The sequence below is a fragment of the Schistocerca cancellata genome, chromosome 6, assembly GCF_023864275.1.
Source record: "Schistocerca cancellata isolate TAMUIC-IGC-003103 chromosome 6, iqSchCanc2.1, whole genome shotgun sequence".
Lineage (NCBI taxonomy): Eukaryota > Metazoa > Arthropoda > Insecta > Orthoptera > Acrididae > Schistocerca > Schistocerca cancellata.
The window spans coordinates 277,679,567-277,698,543 of NC_064631.1; positions in this window are offsets into that span (position 1 = coordinate 277,679,567).

The window sequence follows — 18,977 nt, forward strand, 5'->3', positions numbered from 1 at the left end:
AGCGGGATGTTGTGGTTTCCTGGAATTACCTGCACAGCGTCATGTAGTTGGTCCCAATAGTGTTGTACCTTCTCTATATTCCTTTTGTTGCCTTAATTTATAGAGACATATGGTTTTGTACCAGTGTACGTTCTGTTAGCAGATGTGAAATTGAATGTTGAGAGTCTGAAAGACTGCGATTCTAAGTTGATGGCGGAGTCTCTTATGTAGCCACTTGAAGGCGCGGAGTGGTTTAGTAATTTGTTTCATTATCTTCCCTTTGGACATGTTGAAACCCCAGAATCAAAACTATTTTCATCCCTGAATCTGGTTTATTTTATATCTGCATACATACTGTGAACGCCATCTTGTGGTGCTTAGCGGAGGGTACCTTGTACCACTAGTAGTCATTTCCATTATGTCCCAATAGACAACGAACAGAGGTACAAACGAATAACTATGAGCCTCATACGAGCCCTAATATCTCTTTGCTTAGCTTCATGGTCCTTACGAAGAATGTACGTCGGCGCCAACAGAGCCTTCCGCTGTTCACTACGCGAGGACGTGCCTGGTAAGAGAACAAGGATTTCACAAGGTTATCACACTGGATCGATAATTTAAATTTTTTGCAGTAAAATTATAATTAAAAACTCATGGCGGATTTTCCTACATTGTGTGCGTAGTATACCTGGTTATGATGATCACACTTATAGTCTACCAAGTCCAAAACAGCTGCAAGCACAATAAGGCAGACTCTAAGCAGAGAACGCGGTACTGAAGAAGCATATAAAACAAATAAAACAGCTGCTCCTCAGTCAGTATTTTAAGTAGAGCATGAATCATTTATGTAAGTCTAAAACTTTTGAGCATAGTGGTGAAGTTGTAAGACAACAATATATCAAGCTTATTTTACTTCAATTTCACTGGAAGTATTGCAACAATGAAATACTAACGGAACCACTGTAAATATTAAATGTCAATAATACATTAAAAAATAAAATTTTAATAAATTATTATATTGCCTTGTTATTACCAATATCACTGTTGTATGACTTGTCTTAATTACTTCCAACAAGACCATTTTCTGAAATTATTCTCGTCCATAGTTACTGGTTTTTGGGGTTGTGCGATAACCATTAAATAGCAACAATAATACAGAATTTTTGAAGCATTCGATTAACTAACCACAGCGCGTTTTGAAGTTTAGGTAGCTGCTGAAATTGTGTTCACTTACGTTCACTTTACGAACAGCTTCTGAATACATCGTGAGTAACGAACGTGATGTTTTTAGTGTGTTGCAATTGTATTGGTTGTGTGTGTGAGAGAGAAATAAAAGATTAAGCATGAGCTATTCAAAGTTATTCAAAGGCAGTTTTAAGGCTTTGTGACAAGGCATGCATTTGTTTAACGAAAGCAAATGTGGTTTGAATTTACTTCAGACTTGGGAGATGTGTAGTCACCCTATGAAATCTTATACCGTTAGATCACTTTACACAAAGTCTCACAATAAACGTCCTTCCAATGAATCTATGAAACACAGATTAGGTAATAAAAGTAGCAATGAGACTATATCCGTCAGGGAAAAACGTGAAGACATAGAAAAACTATGTGTAAACGACAACAGACTAGACAAGGTAGGAGCATTCTTGGAAAAAGGGGATAATGGAAGACATCTGAAACGTCTTCCAGTTTATTTCTCAAAGTTGCAAAACTGCATGGCTCGATGACTACCAACTTACAGCTTTAGTCTGCTAGAAGACTCATGTTTCTGATCGTATAGTGAAGCATTTCTGCACGCTGCACTTTGAAAGCAGCGACCTGCTCACCAATCAGATGGCTATGCTTATAACGACCGAGCTCGCATTGCCCATGCGGACACCCAAGCATGCATTCACTTATCCTTGGACCTTGCCTTTGGATGCTTACACTTCGCGTTACGTCCAATTTTTTTACTTGTGGTCGGCGACTGCGGCAGCTAACTTATTGTATGTGCTCAATTTAGAAATAATATGGTTTTGGTGACAGTCTTGATTTCCAGCGTTGCATTGGCACAGTTATATATTACATGATTTGTAGCTTTGCAGCTGCATTCTTATAGCAAAGGATTTTAGATCCCCTTGTTCCAGTCGAGCCTTATCCGGTCTACGAGGATCAATATCGGACTTTCATCAAGCCACCATCGGTTATATGTCGTGTTTAAAGTTAATTTATCACTTTTTTATTAATAGTGCGGGAGGATTGAGAATATCGCCATAAATAGCTTTCTTCCTGCTTCTCAGAATATGTGATATCTCTTGCTTTTGAATTTTCGTGCTTAATTCTTGAATGATAATGGGAATTACTTTCAAGTCTATTGTTCATAATTTATTCTCCCGTAAATATTTCTAAATATTTGTAAACCTTATGCTCAATTTAGATGTTCTTGTACACCCTGTTTCGACGCTCGTAGTTGATGCAAGCACAACTCGCTGAAAACCATGAACCTTCCAGAGAATTAATAGAATGACGAACTACTTTCGGCAGATGGAGCACGTGCTTCTTTGCTTGCAACTTTGAGCCAATACAAGGTAATTTTCAGCTGGAAAGGATATTGGGTGTTTAGAGATTCATGTTTCGTACTACCAGGAATTTGGCAATAAAAGGGGCAGTTTACACCTGCAGAGCACGTATTTTCACTGTAAGACAAGACGTTCCTACACTTCCAGGTTGTTTTAGAATGCTTGAGTATCTTGATTACAATTTTGTGTTTCCTTAGCACTTGTTAAACGCACGTTCACATTTTCCGTTTCGCTACGAAAGTGTGCTTACTACCTAACATTTAACCAAAAAATGGCATATCGTATTAAAACACATTTAACTGCTGGAGTGCTCTCAGCTGTGACTACTCTAACATTGTTGTAATGAGTGAAGGATCATATCAATTGCTTGCCGCGGTGCATTTCGTGGTTTCTGTTTTTTGTTGGAGGTATTTGTATGTGAGTTCTGTACGATAAAATGGACATTTGTGACCTATGTGTAGCAGTGATGTGTATTCAGCTCTTTTCTGGGAGATGGGATGTCTTATAGAGTTTGGTATAGAGGTCTGTGGATGGGACAGAATCCTCTCTCACTTCTGTTTCCGCTTGATTGCTACACTCACTTTCATTCGTGTGGGAAGCAAACAATTTTCTCCTCCACATTTTATCGTAATTAACCATTCCATACTATGGTGCTGTCCAAAGGGCAAAGTAGTCTTTCAGAGCCATTTATCTCTGATCAGGAGCAACACTTCGATGTAGCCTAAAACGCCATAATTCTTTTGGCAGTTGGGTTGAATCATATCTAGCACGTTAATTATTCTTCATCCATTTAAGTGCTAACAGTTCATTATTTCTTTGATCTAAGCTGTAAAAAAGGATACTTTGCATCTCAAAATTACCAACAGCTTTTGTGAGAGTGAAACGTTTTTGGAGCCGAAGTAATAACATTAATGCTCTGGACAGTGAAGTTGTATCAACACATGTGCGACATCTATGAAAGGAGATGAACATTTTAGGTATGACAGTCACCATTATGAATATCAACCAAAGGCACAAATTACTGTAACCATTGACATTTATTCAATTTTCCTTTCCGCCATACGTTTTTGAGGATTATACCTCCATCAGCAAGTGGATTTATGCCCCCTAACAGCTCATGGACGTATTTTACGTACACCTTTGGATAACCTGTGGCCGTATCTTCTATGTTATGCAAACATTTGTGGAAAAAGTTCCTGAGGCCACTATGAGATTGGACCCCGTGTTACCCAAAGGCATTGTATACGGTACTTTCCTTCCCAATTAAGTTAAATAAATCCACCTGCTAATGGAGGTAGATGTCTAGTGGAGAGTGATGTATAATAGATGTCACTCGTGGCTGTATTTGGTATTTTAAATCAATGAATAAATATAAAAATTTTAGATGGTGACAAATTAATCTATAGATCATAAACTAATCGCTCATGTTTACAAGATTACCAGAGAAAACGTTGTAACTACATTGTTTTTGTAATTAGTCTGCTATATGTTGTATTCAAACATTCGATATTGCATACTGTTTAGTGTATTCTGATGGCTTAATTTGTCCACATCGGTAGCTGAGTGGTCAGAATGGCAGAATGCCTTGGTAAGGGGTTTGGGTTCGATTCCCGGCTGGGCCAGAGATTTTCTTCGCTAAGGGACTGGGCGCTGTGTTGTCTTCATCATCATCATCTCATCCCCATCGACGCGCAAGTCGTCAAAGTGGCGTCAACTAAAAAGACTGGCACCAGGCGACCAGTCTATCCGAAAAAAAGGCCCTAACCACACGACAATTCGTTTCATGGCTGAACTTACATGCTATCACCCACAATGTTATGCACTGTGTGGTATTAAATTTCCAAAGGTTTCTCAAGAATGTTCCAAATTCCTTTGCCATACCTCTCTAGCAAAAATATAGCCAGAGTCTTCAACCAAACCTTTCTTTTCTTCCATTTCTATTATATTAATTACATAATCTAATAACATCCAAGAAAGGCTGCATCTTTTCATATAATGTTGTAATATTCAGTATAACCCGTTACTTTCACATCATCAGAATGATTAAATCGCTTGTTCCTGCAGTTCATCAGCGAATTTAGCATATTTAGTGCTATATGAACAATGGGCCTTGCCGTTGATGGGGAGGCTTGCGTGCCTCAGCGTTACAGATGGCCGTACCGTAGGTGCAACCACAACGGAGGGGTATCTGTTGAGAGGCCAGACAAACGTGTGGTTCTTGAAGAGGGGCAGCAGCCTTTTCAGTAGTTGCAGGGGCAACAGTCTGGATGATTGACAGATCTGGCCTTGTAACACTAACCAAAACGGCCTTGCTGTGCTGGTACTGCAAACGGCTGAAAGCAAGGGGAAACTACAGCCGTAATTTTTTCCGAGGGCATGCAGTTTTACTTTATGGTTAAATGATGTTTGCGTCCTCTTGGGTAAAATATTCCGGAGGCAAAATAGTCCCCCATTCGGATCTCCGGGCAGGGACTACTTAGGAGGACGTCGTTATCCAGAGAAAGAAAACTGGCGTTCTACGGATCGGAGCATGGAATGTCAGATCCCTTAACCGGGCAGGTAGATTAGAAAATTTAAAAAGGGAAATGGATAGGTTAAAGTTAGATATAATTGGAATTAGTGATGTTCGGTGGCAGGAGGAACAAGACTTTTGGTCAGCTGAATACAGGTTTATAAACACAAAATCAAATAGGGATAATGCAGGAGTGGGTTTAATAATGAATAAAAAATAGGAATGCGGGTAAGCTACTACAAACAGCATAGTGAACGTATTATTGTGGCCAAGATAGACACGAAGCCCACGCCTACTACAGTAGTACAAGTTTATATGCCAACTAGCTCTGCAGATGATGAAGAAATTGATGAAATGCATGATGAGATAAAAGAATTTATTCACATAGTGAAGGGAGACGAAAATTTAATAGTCATGGGTGACTGGAATTCGAGAGCAGGAAAAGGGATAGAAGGAAACATAGCAGGTGAATATGGATTGGGGTAAGAAATGAAAGAGGAAGCCGTCTGGTAGAATTTTGCACAGAGCATAACATGATCATAGCTAACACGTGGTTCAGGAATCATAAAAGAAAGTTGTATACATGGCAGAATCCTGGAGATACTAGAAGGTATCAGATAGATTATATAATGGTAAGACAGAGATTTAGGAACCAGGTTTTAAATTGTAAGACATTTCCAGGGGCAGATGTGGAGTCTGACCACAATCTATTGGCTATGAACTGTAGATTAAAACTGACGAAACTGAAAAAAAGGTGGGAATTTGAGGAGATGGGACCTGGATAAACTGACTAAACCAGAGGTTGTACAGAGTTTCAGGGAGAGCATATGGGAACAATTGACAGGAATAGGGGAAAGAAGTACAGTAGAAGAAGAATGGGTAGCCCTGAGGGATCAAGTAGTGAAGGCAGCATAGGATCAAGTAGGTAAAATACGAGGGCTAGTAGAAATCCTTGGGTAGCAGAAGAAACATTGAATTTAATTGATGAAAGGAGAAAATATAAAAATGAAGTAAACGAAGCACGCAAAAGGAATACAAATGTCTCGAAAATGAGATCGACAGGAAGTACAAAATGGCTAAGTAGGGATGGCTGAGGACAAATGTAAGGATGTAGAGGCTTATCTCACTAGGGGTAAGATAGATACTGCCTACAGGAAAAATTAAAGAGACCTTTGGAGAAAAGAGAACCACTTGCATGAATATCAAGAGCTCAGATGGAAACCCAGTTCTAAGAAAAAGAAGGGAAAGCAGAAAGGTGGAAGGAGTATATAGAGAGTCTATACAAGGGCGATGTACTTGAGGACAATATTATGGAAGTGGAAGAGGATCTAGATGAAGATGAAATGGGAGATACGATACTGCATGAAGAACTTGACAGAGCACTGAATGACCTGAGTCGAAAGAAGGACCAAGGAGTAGACAACATTCCATTAGAACTTCTGACGGTCTTGGGAGAGCCAGTCCTCACAAAGCTCTACCATCTGGTGAGCAAGATGTATGAGATAGGCGAAATACTCTTAGACTTCAAGAAGAATATAATACATAATTCCAATCCCAAAGAAAGCAGGTGTTGACAAATGTGAAAATTACTGAAGTATCAGTTTAACAAGTCACAGCTGCAAAATACTAATGCGAATTCTTTACAATCGAATGGAATAACTGGTAGAACCCGACCTCAGGGAATATCAGTTGGGATTCCGTAGAAATGTTGGAACACGTGAGCCAATACTGACCCAATGAATTATCTTAGAAAATAGATCAAGGAAAGGCAAACCTACGTCTCTAGCATTTGTAGACTTAGAGAAAGCGTTTGACAATGTTGACTGGAATACTCTCTTTGAAATTCTAAAGGTGGCAGGGTTAAAATACAGGGAGCGAAAGGTAATTTACTATTTGTACAGAAACCAGATGGCAGTTATAAGAGTCGAGGGGCATGAAAGGGAAGCAGTGTTTGGGAAGGGAGTGAGACAGGGTTGTAGTCTCTCCCCGATGTTATTCAATCTGTATATTGAGCAAGCAGTAAAGGAAACAAAAGAAAAAATTCGGAGTAGATATTAAAATCCATGGAGAAGAAATAAAAACTTTCAGGTTCGCCGATGACATTGTAATTCTGACAGAGACTCAAGAACAGTTGAACGGAATGGACAGTGTCTTGAAAGGAGGATATAAGATGAACATCAACAAAAGCAAAACGAGGATAATGGAATGTAGTCGAATTAAGTTGGGTGATGCTGAGAGAATTAGATTGGGAAATGAGACACTTATAGTAGTAAAGGAGTTTTGCTATTTGGGGAGCAAAATAATTGATGATGGTCGAAGTAGAGAGGATATAAAATGTAGACTGGCAATGGCAAGGAAAGCGTTTCTGAAGAATAGAAATTTGTTAACGTCGAGTATAGATTTAAGTGTCAGGAAGTCGTTTCTGAAAGTATTTGAATGGAGTGTAGCCATGTATGGAAGTTAAACATGGACAATAAATTGTTCGGACAAGAAGAGAATAGAACCTTCCGAAATGTGGTGCTACAGAAGAATGATGAAGATTAGATGGGTAGATCACATGACTAATAAGGATGTATTGAATAGAATTGGGGAGAAGAGGAGATTGTGGCGCAACTTGAGAAGAAGAAGGAACCAGTTGGTAGGACGTGTTCTGAGGGATCAAGGGATCCTAAATTTAGCATTGGAGGGCAGCATGTAGGGTTTAAATCGTAGAGGGAGACCCAAGAGATGAATACACTAAGCAGATTCAGAAGGATGTAGGTTGTAGTAAGTACTTACACAAGATAGGATAGCGTCGAAAGCTGCATCAAACCAGTCTCAGGTCTGAAGACCACAACAACAACAACAATATAGTGAAATGAAAACAAGTTGATTTTAAAATAATTGTGATAAGTTCAAAAGGTAGCTAACTTAAGAATGGTAGGTAGTTTTTAGTTTAACAAGAAGTGATGCCTTTTTATAAGGAAAGAAGTTGATGAATATAGTAATTTCTTACTCTAACTGTTCGTTGAACTATATCTCCATGACATTTTATAAAAAGTAATATTATAAATAAAAGTCATTTTATAAGTGATAATATCTGTGGCACTCATGCTATGAGGTTCACATGGAAATTGTGTGACCTGAGAGTTACTATTGATTCAATGAAAGTCGGTGATTCAACAGCAACACTGGAGTATCGTTGAATTATCTTGCAATTAATGGTAAACTAAATACAATTCGAATTTATTTATTTGTTTTATTTCTTTGCTTACTGGTTTACATATTTATACTGCAGAGGTAATGATCAACACATATACTTTACAGTCTGGATCGACAGAATTTTATGTGAAAATTAAAAACAATGGTTAAATGTTTTTATAGGTCATAATATGTCTGTGACATTAGAGCTGTGAGGTTTGCATGGAAACTTTCTGAACTTAGGGTTACCACTATTTCAACAGAAGTGACATTGTTTAAATTTTAAAATGAAAGATATATTTAACATCTTTTGGAACATACTATTCTACACTTGACTGGTTGAACCGAGAAAGTGTGATATGAGGGAGGACATAAAAAAGTTATTTAACTGTAAATATATTATGCATCATGAGTGTAATTTTTGAAGAAATACTGTAACTGAGGATCGATAATTTAGTATATGAAGGAATAGATAAAGAACAGAAGAAGCTTTGCAATCATGCTTTTTGACTGTACATAAACACATATCGTTGTTTACTGAATGTTACATGAGGATCTCTAACAGAGGATGCAAAAAATATAACTTAGTCTACATAGCTTTGAAAAACTTCGAGATTTTCCTTATCAAACTGATAATTAATTTTCTGGTCTGGCTCTTACATGCAACTGATGAACGTCCACATTCAGAGTGTTGTTGCAGTGGCAGATCGAGGAATACATGCCGGCAGAATAAGAGAAAAATAACACCACTGAAAGAAATTCTGCTTCTGGGTCATAGGGAATTTTTTCTTAAATTTCTCCAGTTGATATATTGATATAGTCAGTTTCAAAATAGAATCATTGCCGTTTTCTAGTCATCACTTGCTTTGAGATGAGCAGTAGCGAAATTATGACATTGCACCTGACCGAATAGGATTATGTAATTGATCTGACCTGTTGATTCAATTAATTAATCAGGCAGTATGAGTTTGAGTAAGTTCATAATACTGGAAGAAGAGGAGCTGTCTGAATGAGAGACGCTCACGTTCTTTGTTCAGGATTTTCATGGTGGACACCTTGACATAATTGAGAGAGTACTGGTCTTACAGTAAAAGCCATATTGTGTTATTCTGCAGGGGGGGGGGGGGGTAGGGATGAGGTGCAGTACTTCATGACCACAATAAAAAAACTATTAAAAAACACAAGCTCAATTAATTGTTTTTTATTTTACTCACAACACACATTTTAAAGAGCTGTTGATGCTAAAATGTGGTCCTGCACCTGAAAACATTAAATATGACATGCATTGTAAACAGTGACATTTACTACTATAACTTGAATAACTGTTTTAAGTGAACTGATAGATTTAATACATTGATGGGATCTATTATATTTCATTAAAAACAACAAATATTTTTTTCGTGTTTTAAAATGTAGTGTATTTGACTAGATTACAATGTTTTCGAAATGTTGGCATAAAGGGGCCATATCCCAATTTTACATAGTGTTGTTTCATAATTTTAATACAACACAGTTCAACACAGCATTAGTGCCTTTCCTCTCTTCTCCCCACCTTGCTCCCTCTGCTACACATCATGTTTGAGACATGGGTCTGTATGATGCACACTGAGTTTAGTAAATTTCTGGGCACCACTGAATCCTGTTACAGGTGTACTACACAGCTGTTTTTATCTAACAGTTTATATCTTCTTTTGAGGAAATATTACTTTTAACAGTGCTTAATTAATGAGATATAATTTTACTAATTTTGAATTTTAAATACAGCCAGTCTATGTTATATACTTATATGGTTGCAACTTATTTGGTTACAACTTGACAAATTTCAATTACGTATCCTCAGTATTATGTTATTCACTTAGTCATTTAAATTTTTTAAATGTATTTTGTTTTTATATCTGAAAATTAAAAATTAAATTTGATCGAAGTTAATCATCAAGTGTGACTAGCCTGCAGCTGATACTGATAAAATAACTATTTTCAACAATTTGAACAACTTAGATAACTCTGAAGGCAATATCACATTCGTTATTATAAAACTCATTGTTGAGCCCTGACGAGCTTAACCGCATGGTGCCGCATGTCACTGGTTTAATATTTCTCTTTCATCTATCTACAATAGCAGCAACATGATCTTACAAGATACAGCTTGCGAAACTGAAAAGTATTTGGATGATGTAATTTAGTGTATAGCCGCATCTAGTCTGCTTACAATCGTCAGAGTTCTTCAATATCAACCGTAACAGACGATAGTTCCATACCTGATTCATAAATTATAATAATGAATGTTATAGACGAAAATGTGTTGTGGAAGAAAATAAATATTGATTGAAAATGTTAAATTAGAGTCGAAGATGATTATATGGTTTCCGAGAGTTAAAAACCTATGCAGAAATGACTGCACAGTAGTCTTCTTTTTGCAGTTTCCACGTTTGCCCTGAAAGGTCCACAAATATACTCACAAATGAACTGCTGTCTGACTTAGTTAAATTTGTTGGGACATATTTGATAGGAAGTGATGGTGGTGCGAGAAACGTGAGATCCAACTGGAGTCCAGGGCTGGGCATCCCACATAGTTAGGACACACTATAATTCCATTACCAATTACAATCTCCATTTTTTCAGTTATATTAACATAATAACAGTTTTGCACCCAGTGGAGAGCCAAGAAGACACATCCGTTACAGTCCAAATCACATCTGTCTGAAGCTCTTGTCCCCTGAGAAATCGTCATCCAGAAGCTGTAGGTCTTCTGATTTTCAGTCATAATATTCATCTTCATGTTGCTCGTTTGGTACTGTGTATGTTATGATTTGATAACCCAAATAGAATATAACTATTTTAAGAAAGTTCATACAGACTTTTGACAAATGCTCCTAAAGGCCCTTTGTAATATGTATACGAGTTATAATTTTGGGAATAAAGTTTTACTACGCTGGTACATGTTTGCATTACGTAGTCTCATCAGACAGATGAAAAAGTCCTCAGACGCAATCTGAAACGATCAAAGAATATTGTGGGTCACTGTAGTGACCATTCTACTTAAGCTTCGAGAACACATGTTGAAAAAAAAAAGTCTTGGTTAGAATGTGGTTACACGTATTGTTTGCCAGCGTCGTACGTATTACGGAAAAAACTGCGTATAGTACGAGACACAAAGCTTTCGCTTACATTCAATTATTGGTTGATGTAGATTAGGGGTATTGTTTGACGTAAAGAGTTGGGTATGTGAGTACCGTTAGATCAATCTCGGATAGTGAGTGGAGCGTACACTTGCACTCGTTACCGTAATATTTCCGCTTACTGTAAGAACTGTAAGCGAAAGAGAACTTGTCGGCTCCTTGTATGCTATACAACAGAGTGACACAGGCAAGCTTTTAACGAAATATCGGAAAGAAATACTTATGACCGTACCGATGGATGATTTATTTCAGATGATGGGCAAATGTGTCCTACCAAAGCATGACTTGAAGGACAGCATGACGGACTAACATGACAGATTTGCTTCAAGTATGTGGTGCACAGAGATACTCTCACAACTCGTTCAGTGCAATTAACTGATATACCCCAGTCTGATGGGAATGAGCCAGATTTACGAGAAACACCCAACGTGATTGTGTGCGGGTTACTACAGACATTATGAGAATGGAGAAGACGCTGCTGTGACCTCTACGATGTGCTCTGAATCACATTCATATGTAGGTAATTGAGAAGTTGTGGCAGTTAAAAGTGTTGGGAATTATATGAGGACGTGAACCAAATATTGTTGTTTCCGGAACAACATCGTAGAACCACCAATACTTGCCGAAGAGTATAATTATTTCCGGGCCACTAGCATGGGTAAAGCGACCACCTTGTAGTTACAGGTTAAGGAAGAATTCTGGTGTCAATATACAATAGTTTTATGGTTGCATCATCGATCAAAAATACGTGCATATATTATCTAATACACAAATCATGAGGTTGGCGACGAGATATTACTTTCAGTCTGTTTGGCAAGATGCTGAGGACATGTGGAGGTGTGCGAAGGAAATAAACTAATAATAGCCAGACGTAGGGTTATTCAATAGCGGGCACGAAAATGCAGCCGGAAATGGATCGTATAACCCACGACGTCTGCAAGAGGGTATAAAACAAGACTGTGGCCTTCAGATAAGCATCTACAGCTTTACGGCGGCCGTGCGTTACCATAAGACGATTCGAACGGCAGTGCTTGCAACCCTGAGAATTTCCGCAGCACTGCCGTTAACAAGCAGAGCGGATAAAAAACAGTTTCTCACACAGCAGGTGACTCGTAAAAGGTGCAATAAAGAGGAAGCTCGTTGGAGATACGAAGGAAGACGGTACAGAATGCACTACACTTCCAAAATAGAATCGCCGGTTTTGCAATACAGCGCAAAGGGCAGCGCGCTAAATCAGTTGCGTTACACAGACTGTGCAAGAGAACTTCTCTGCTTCACCACACAAGCCTCGTAGTGTACGCACATGTGGCAGAAAATTTACTTGCCCGTAATCCAGTCTCGGCGTTATGTTCCGTAAAAAATGTTACTTAAAATCCGTCTTGATTCCAATTTTTTTCCGTGTAAGGCTCTTTGGCAATGCGTTATGTTGTCAAAGCAGTGGAGACGACCATTGTTTTCGCTTGCCGCCATTTGTAATTTGCAGGTGAAAGCTGCTAATAGCGCTTCCTACAGCTACGGATCACCTGACGAAAACTGTGCTATAGACGTGCTATTCAGTTGTAATAACACTTCCGATTGCAGCCCTCGCTCGATATACAATTAATTTTTCAGTGATATCCCCCCTACCCCCCCTCTCTGCTAACTCACGTCTCATCCGTTTCACAGTGCTCCGTGAGACTACAGCTTACCGTTAGTGATTAGATTCCACAGTGTGTCTATCTTGTATCGTAAATTCCCAAACAGACTTTTGCAGATGGTAACGAGAATTAGAGGAAGCCATTATGCCAATTTTATGTCTAAAAATAGATCATGTAAACATTAGCCCTATCAAAAGTAATTGGTGTTTGACAACTAGCAGATTCGATAGCTCTCGGCATCAATGCACCAACGGTTAACTGATACTTCAGCTCCCACAATGTTGCTGCGCATACAATTATGCCTTCATTTTTCGAGAGTAGGAACGTTTCTGGACGCGAGAATTCCTATTTTTTATATGCCTCTCGGCTACGTAAAATTAAGAAGAGATTTATGACATGTTTAGGAACACTGCAAGAATCCGTACCATGTGTCAATTTCAAATTCTTACATGATTTTTGAAGGAGGTCGACTCTTTGAACTTCCTAGTTGTGACGAGTTGCACATTGCCTGATCTATTAATAAAAAAAGCGGTTTTCCATAGTTTATCTGTAGCAAACGCTATGCAATATACAACTTTGGAAAACCTCGTTGCTGAGCGAAGTGTTTTGGTAATCAAGGAAATAAAAAGTCATTCAATTCAGTAATTTGATGAGATATGATACAATAGTTTCGAAGCTATTTCCCAGTGGATAAAATTTCATCTGTTTCAAATTGTGGCCATAATTAAAATTAATAACAGATTTTTGATGTCCTGTGACACATTGAGGTCTATACCATATGTGAACTTCAGTGTTCTACGTGATTTTTATAGGAGTTAGAGACGTTAGAGCGATAAACTATCGCCACAGAAAGCGTAGCAGTGTGCAGGTAGCCAGCAACGTCGCAATTTCGGACCATAAGCGTTTCATGGAAAGTAATTTAAATCAAGCTAAAAAACGGAGGAAAATTACAAAAGAAAAGAATACCAACATTCATATCACTTGTCTTCTTCACAAATTTGTATCACTGTTTCCCAGAGTTTAGATCATCTGCGACGAGGCATCGTTACCAATGGTTCTTTTTCAGCTTACATAATAAGGGAATAAACCTTAAAAAATACAAACTTAAATCAGTTGATTTGTCAGTAGTCCCTAATACATAAGCGCAGGTCTTTCTCCTAAACGTTTCTCGCATATTATTTAAACGGGTATCTGACATAATTTTGATCAGGATCTGTGACAGCATTACGTTAGATGAGCATAATGGCTATTCAACAGTAAAACATTTTCCTAACAGCAGTCGACGTGGTGATTACACAAACCCTCAAGTATCAATAGCTGCTGTAACGCGAAGTGAAACCTCCATAAAATCAATTCATGTTCAAAGTGAACCCTGGCTAAACGAATAAATTTCCGTAATTTGCTCAGGGATATTTCTGAGTGCCTTGGTAGGAAGGAAAGTGGACACCCGTGGCGAGAGTAATAACATAATTATTACTTACTCAGTTTGTTACACCAGCTATCTTAGTTCATGTGAAAATACATCCACAAGAGTCAAAAAGCTTGTAATACTGAATCACGAAAACACGACGTAATGCAACAACTATCAAATGTTAAAGTAGGAAATACATGACACAATGACATATTATAAGTTATCATGCATTATTGTTTATCGCGAACGGTTTCGGTCCTTGACCATGATCCTGGACGGAAGAAAGATAATAAAGCGTCCACAATGATGCACTACACACGAAAAGTTTCACTGGCGTGGTTGGCTTGTGGTTCCTTTAACAGAAATATTGTGAAGATTCCCGCCGTAAACGTGATAACTCTGTGCCGGAGAGGAGCCTGAAGGTGGTGTATTGTATCACCGAAATAGGTCCTAATTAAATAGAAATTGTGTCCGCAATTAACTTTCTTCACAGGCGGCGAACTGTTAGCCAAGTTAACAAAGAAGACGAAGTAAACTTTTTTTCGTACACGCAACACATAGCCCTCTAGGCTCGGCTACGATTTCAGAAAGACAGACGGCTATGTAGCTTGAATGTTTACCTGTAATCGTGTTAAACGCATGTTGTGGGATAGCGATATCCATGTAAACAGATGATGATGGGAGAATCGAGTGAACAATGTATAAATGGGCAGTGAATTGGCGGAACTGTCATTCGTATTCAGGTGATTCTTGTGAAAAAGTTTCCAACTTGATTACGGCCGCACGACGGGAATTGAGAGACACTGAACGCGGAATTGTAGTTGGAGCTAGACGCATGGGAGAGTCCATTTGGGAAATCGTTAGGGAATTCAATATTCCGCGATCCACATTATCAACAGCGTGACGAGAACGCCACATTTCAGGCGTCATTTTTCAACACGGACAACGCAGCGGCCGACGGCATTCGCTTAATAATCGAGAATAGCAACTTTTGTGTAGAGGTACCAGTGCTAACACACAGGCAACATTGCGTGAAATTACCGTAGAAATTAATGTAGGACATACGACGAACGTGTCCATTAAGATAGTTTGACGTTAGTGAGCCACGAGAGCAGGCGACCGATGCGAGTGCCTCTGCAAACAGCAGGCCATCACCTGTAGTGACTCTCCCGAGCTCATGACCATATGGAGTTGGACCCTAGAAGACCGAAAAACCGTGGCCTGGTCAGATGAGTCCCGATTTCTGTTGGTAAGAAGTGATGGTAGTGTTCATGTATGGCGCAGACCCTTAGAAGCCGTGGACCACATTATCAACCAGGCACTTTCCAAGCTGTTGGTGGCTCCAAAATGATGAGGGCTGTGTTAATTGGAACGGACTGTGTCCTCTGGTCCAGCTGAACAGACAGCTGTTAAGAAATGGTTATGTTCGACTCCTTGGAGACCATTTGAAGTCATTTATGTTGCCATGTCGTATCATGGTGCCATATTGGCTCACGATTGGTTTGAAGAACATTTTGGGCATTTCGAGCGACTGATTTGGCCACCCAGATCGTCCGGCTTGAATGCCATCGACCATTCATGGGACCTTAGCTGGAGGTAAGTTAGTGCACAAACTCCTCCACCGCAATTATGGACTGCTAAAGAGGCATCACGGCTCAATACATCTGCAGGAGCCTTCCAACGATTTTTGAGCCCATTACACGTCGAGTTTCTGCACTACGCAGGACAAAATGATTTCCGACACGATATTAGTAGGTATCACATGACGTTTGTCACCCCATTCGGGACTGCACCATACCGGTGCATACGAAAACTAGCTGCCGTTTCTTGGCACAACGAAAGAATGCAAAGGGAACTACAAGCCGCGTGGTAACACAGACGAACTCCCCCCGTGGCTTCGCCGGCCGCGGTGGTCTAGCGGTTCTAGGCGCTCAGTCCGGAGCCGCGTGACTGCTACGATCGCAGGTTCGAATCCTGCCTCGGGCATGGATGTGTGTGATGTCCTTAGGTTAGAAGGTTTAAGTAGTTCTAAGTTCTAGGGGACTGATGACCATAGATGTTAAGTCCCATAGTGCTCAGAGCCATTTTGAACCCCGTGGCTTCAGATGGGCGACCTAGCCCTGCCATAATTCCTAGCGTTCCTTGTCCCCTCCCTACTAATACCGCCAAACCTTGTGCGAACATGTTCGTGAGCGCAGACACGTCGGTATGGTCGCATTATAAATGGCCCTGACGTTGGCTACAAATAGCGCACACATAAACTCGCGTGGCGTCGACGCCTGCATTAATAACGTGCCGGCCGGCGTTTCTATTTTCTTCCGTCCCGCAAACAATAAAGCGCGACGGGGGAACACCCGGCAGTCTTTATCTCGGCCCGTTGTTGTTGCTCTCCCCTCCAACACTTCCCCGCTGCCCATAGGCTGCTGCCCTCACTTCTCGCCTTAACGCTACGACCTTGGATCGATCCTTCCTGCACGCACGTGCGCCATTATTTGCAGCTCTTTTGTGCGACTAGCCACGTGATTCCGTAAATAGCGAGGGACAGACAAGGCGGCACACACAACAACCGTGGTGCTGTCTACCTGTTACCACTTCAAGCAGGGGACTAATGGCCTTCGGGCCACGGGAGCGAGCGTCAGTGTCGCCACAGAAATAAGTCAGGTTAATGGTTGGTCACTGACGTACGTGCTACCGTTGCTGTTTCTCATCAATCAAGAAAGGAACAGAAATACTGACCGCAAGTATTCACTTTTATAGCATTATTATGGCGAATTTCTTTTTTTCCCTCTGGCAGAAATTATCTTTTCTGCTTATTGTTATAAAGACAAACGTCTCTCTTAAAATTACAGCTTTTCAAGGACGCAAATTACTTATGGGCACAGTATGAGACAATTTGAAAGGAACAAGTTTGTCCAAATATCGTTCAACACATCACCTTTAATGTAGTTATGAGAAATGCAGTAACACAAGGTTCTGTGTGTATTCATGTGCGTACACGAGCGTGTGCTCGCGCCTGTGTGTGTGTGTGTGTGTGTGTGTGTGTGTGTTTGGGTATCACTAACAAAGGAATCTTAGACGACTGGTTCTCTCCGGGCGCAGTAAGGGAAAGCTCTGTGTGTCTCCATGTACGTGTGTGTATGTGTGTGTGTGTGTCTGTGTTTCGGTCTCACTGACAAGGCAGTCTTAGGTGACAGGTCCTCTTCGGTTTTTTTCATATTTATAGCATTTGAAGGTCAGTATCGGGACATCATTTTCCTAAAGCGCTGTGACACACTTCTGAAAAAATGACTCATCATTGGAATGTTTTCGAGCTTTGTTAGTTACAAAACATTTCGTTTGTTTCCATACAAGTGCCAGTAGCTGAATCCCTACCATAGCGGTATTTTTAAGTCTTACCTCCAAACGTCTATTCGTTCGCCAGCACTTCCTGGCGACGTTAGACAACTTTAATACAAAACGTTTCCTTCGATGGACATACAGTACAAAATCGGTGTATCAGTCAGGAAAAATCGCCGTGAGCTTTGAGGAAATCATCCCACCGACGCACTAGACTGAAGATACCCATTTGATAAAACACCGTGTCCTGATGCGTGAAGTAGTTCTTAACTGCCTGCTGCACATTAGGGTCCGACTAGAATTGTCGACTCTTCAGAAGCATTTCCAAGGGACCGAAGAGGGAAATCAAGTAGGGCGAGTGCTTGACTATCCCCCACTTGGGTTGTCGTTACAATATTTGCGATATGTAGACTTCCGTTATCGTGAAGCAGCAGCACATGGTAGCTTTCGACAGACACGGTGCCCCACACACATTCTTCATTCTCCGATGGATACCTATTGGTTTTTGTCCTTCGCCAGCCAAGAAAAAGAAACAGCACATTGGTACTCTTCGGAAGTACTTGGTAATAACGTCCACATAGTTCATATTCATGCATTTACCACACGCATCTACATCTACATGGATACTCTGTAAATCACATTTAAGTGCCTGGCAGAGGGTTCATCGAACCACCTTCACAATTCTCTATTATTCTAATCTCGTACAGCACGCGGAAAGAATGAACACCTCTATCTTTCTGTACGAGCTCTGATTTCCCTTATGTTATCGTGGTGATCGTTCCTCCCTATGTAGGTCAGTGTCAACAAAAGTTTTCGTATACGGAGGAGAAAGCTGGTGATTGGAATTTCGTCAGAAGATTCCGTCGCAACGAAAAACGCCCTTCTTTTGATGATTTCCAGCCAAGTTGGAAAGACATGAATGCCAAACTAATCCCTTACTTACATGCCTGTGGTTTTACAGCCACATCGGAGTTGCTCTATTTGCACATAAGCTGCAGCAACGTCCTCAATCGGAAACTTTCCCGTCGCCCCTTGTAATTGGCCATGCTCCTGAGGGTCGTCAGTGCACAGGCGTTTACTTGCTGTGTGTGTTGCCCGGAAGTCACTTATCTGCCCTTTGTGAAAGGCGAAAGTACGATCTTCTAAAATATCTTTCTACACATAGAGATACACAGTTTTCAGGTT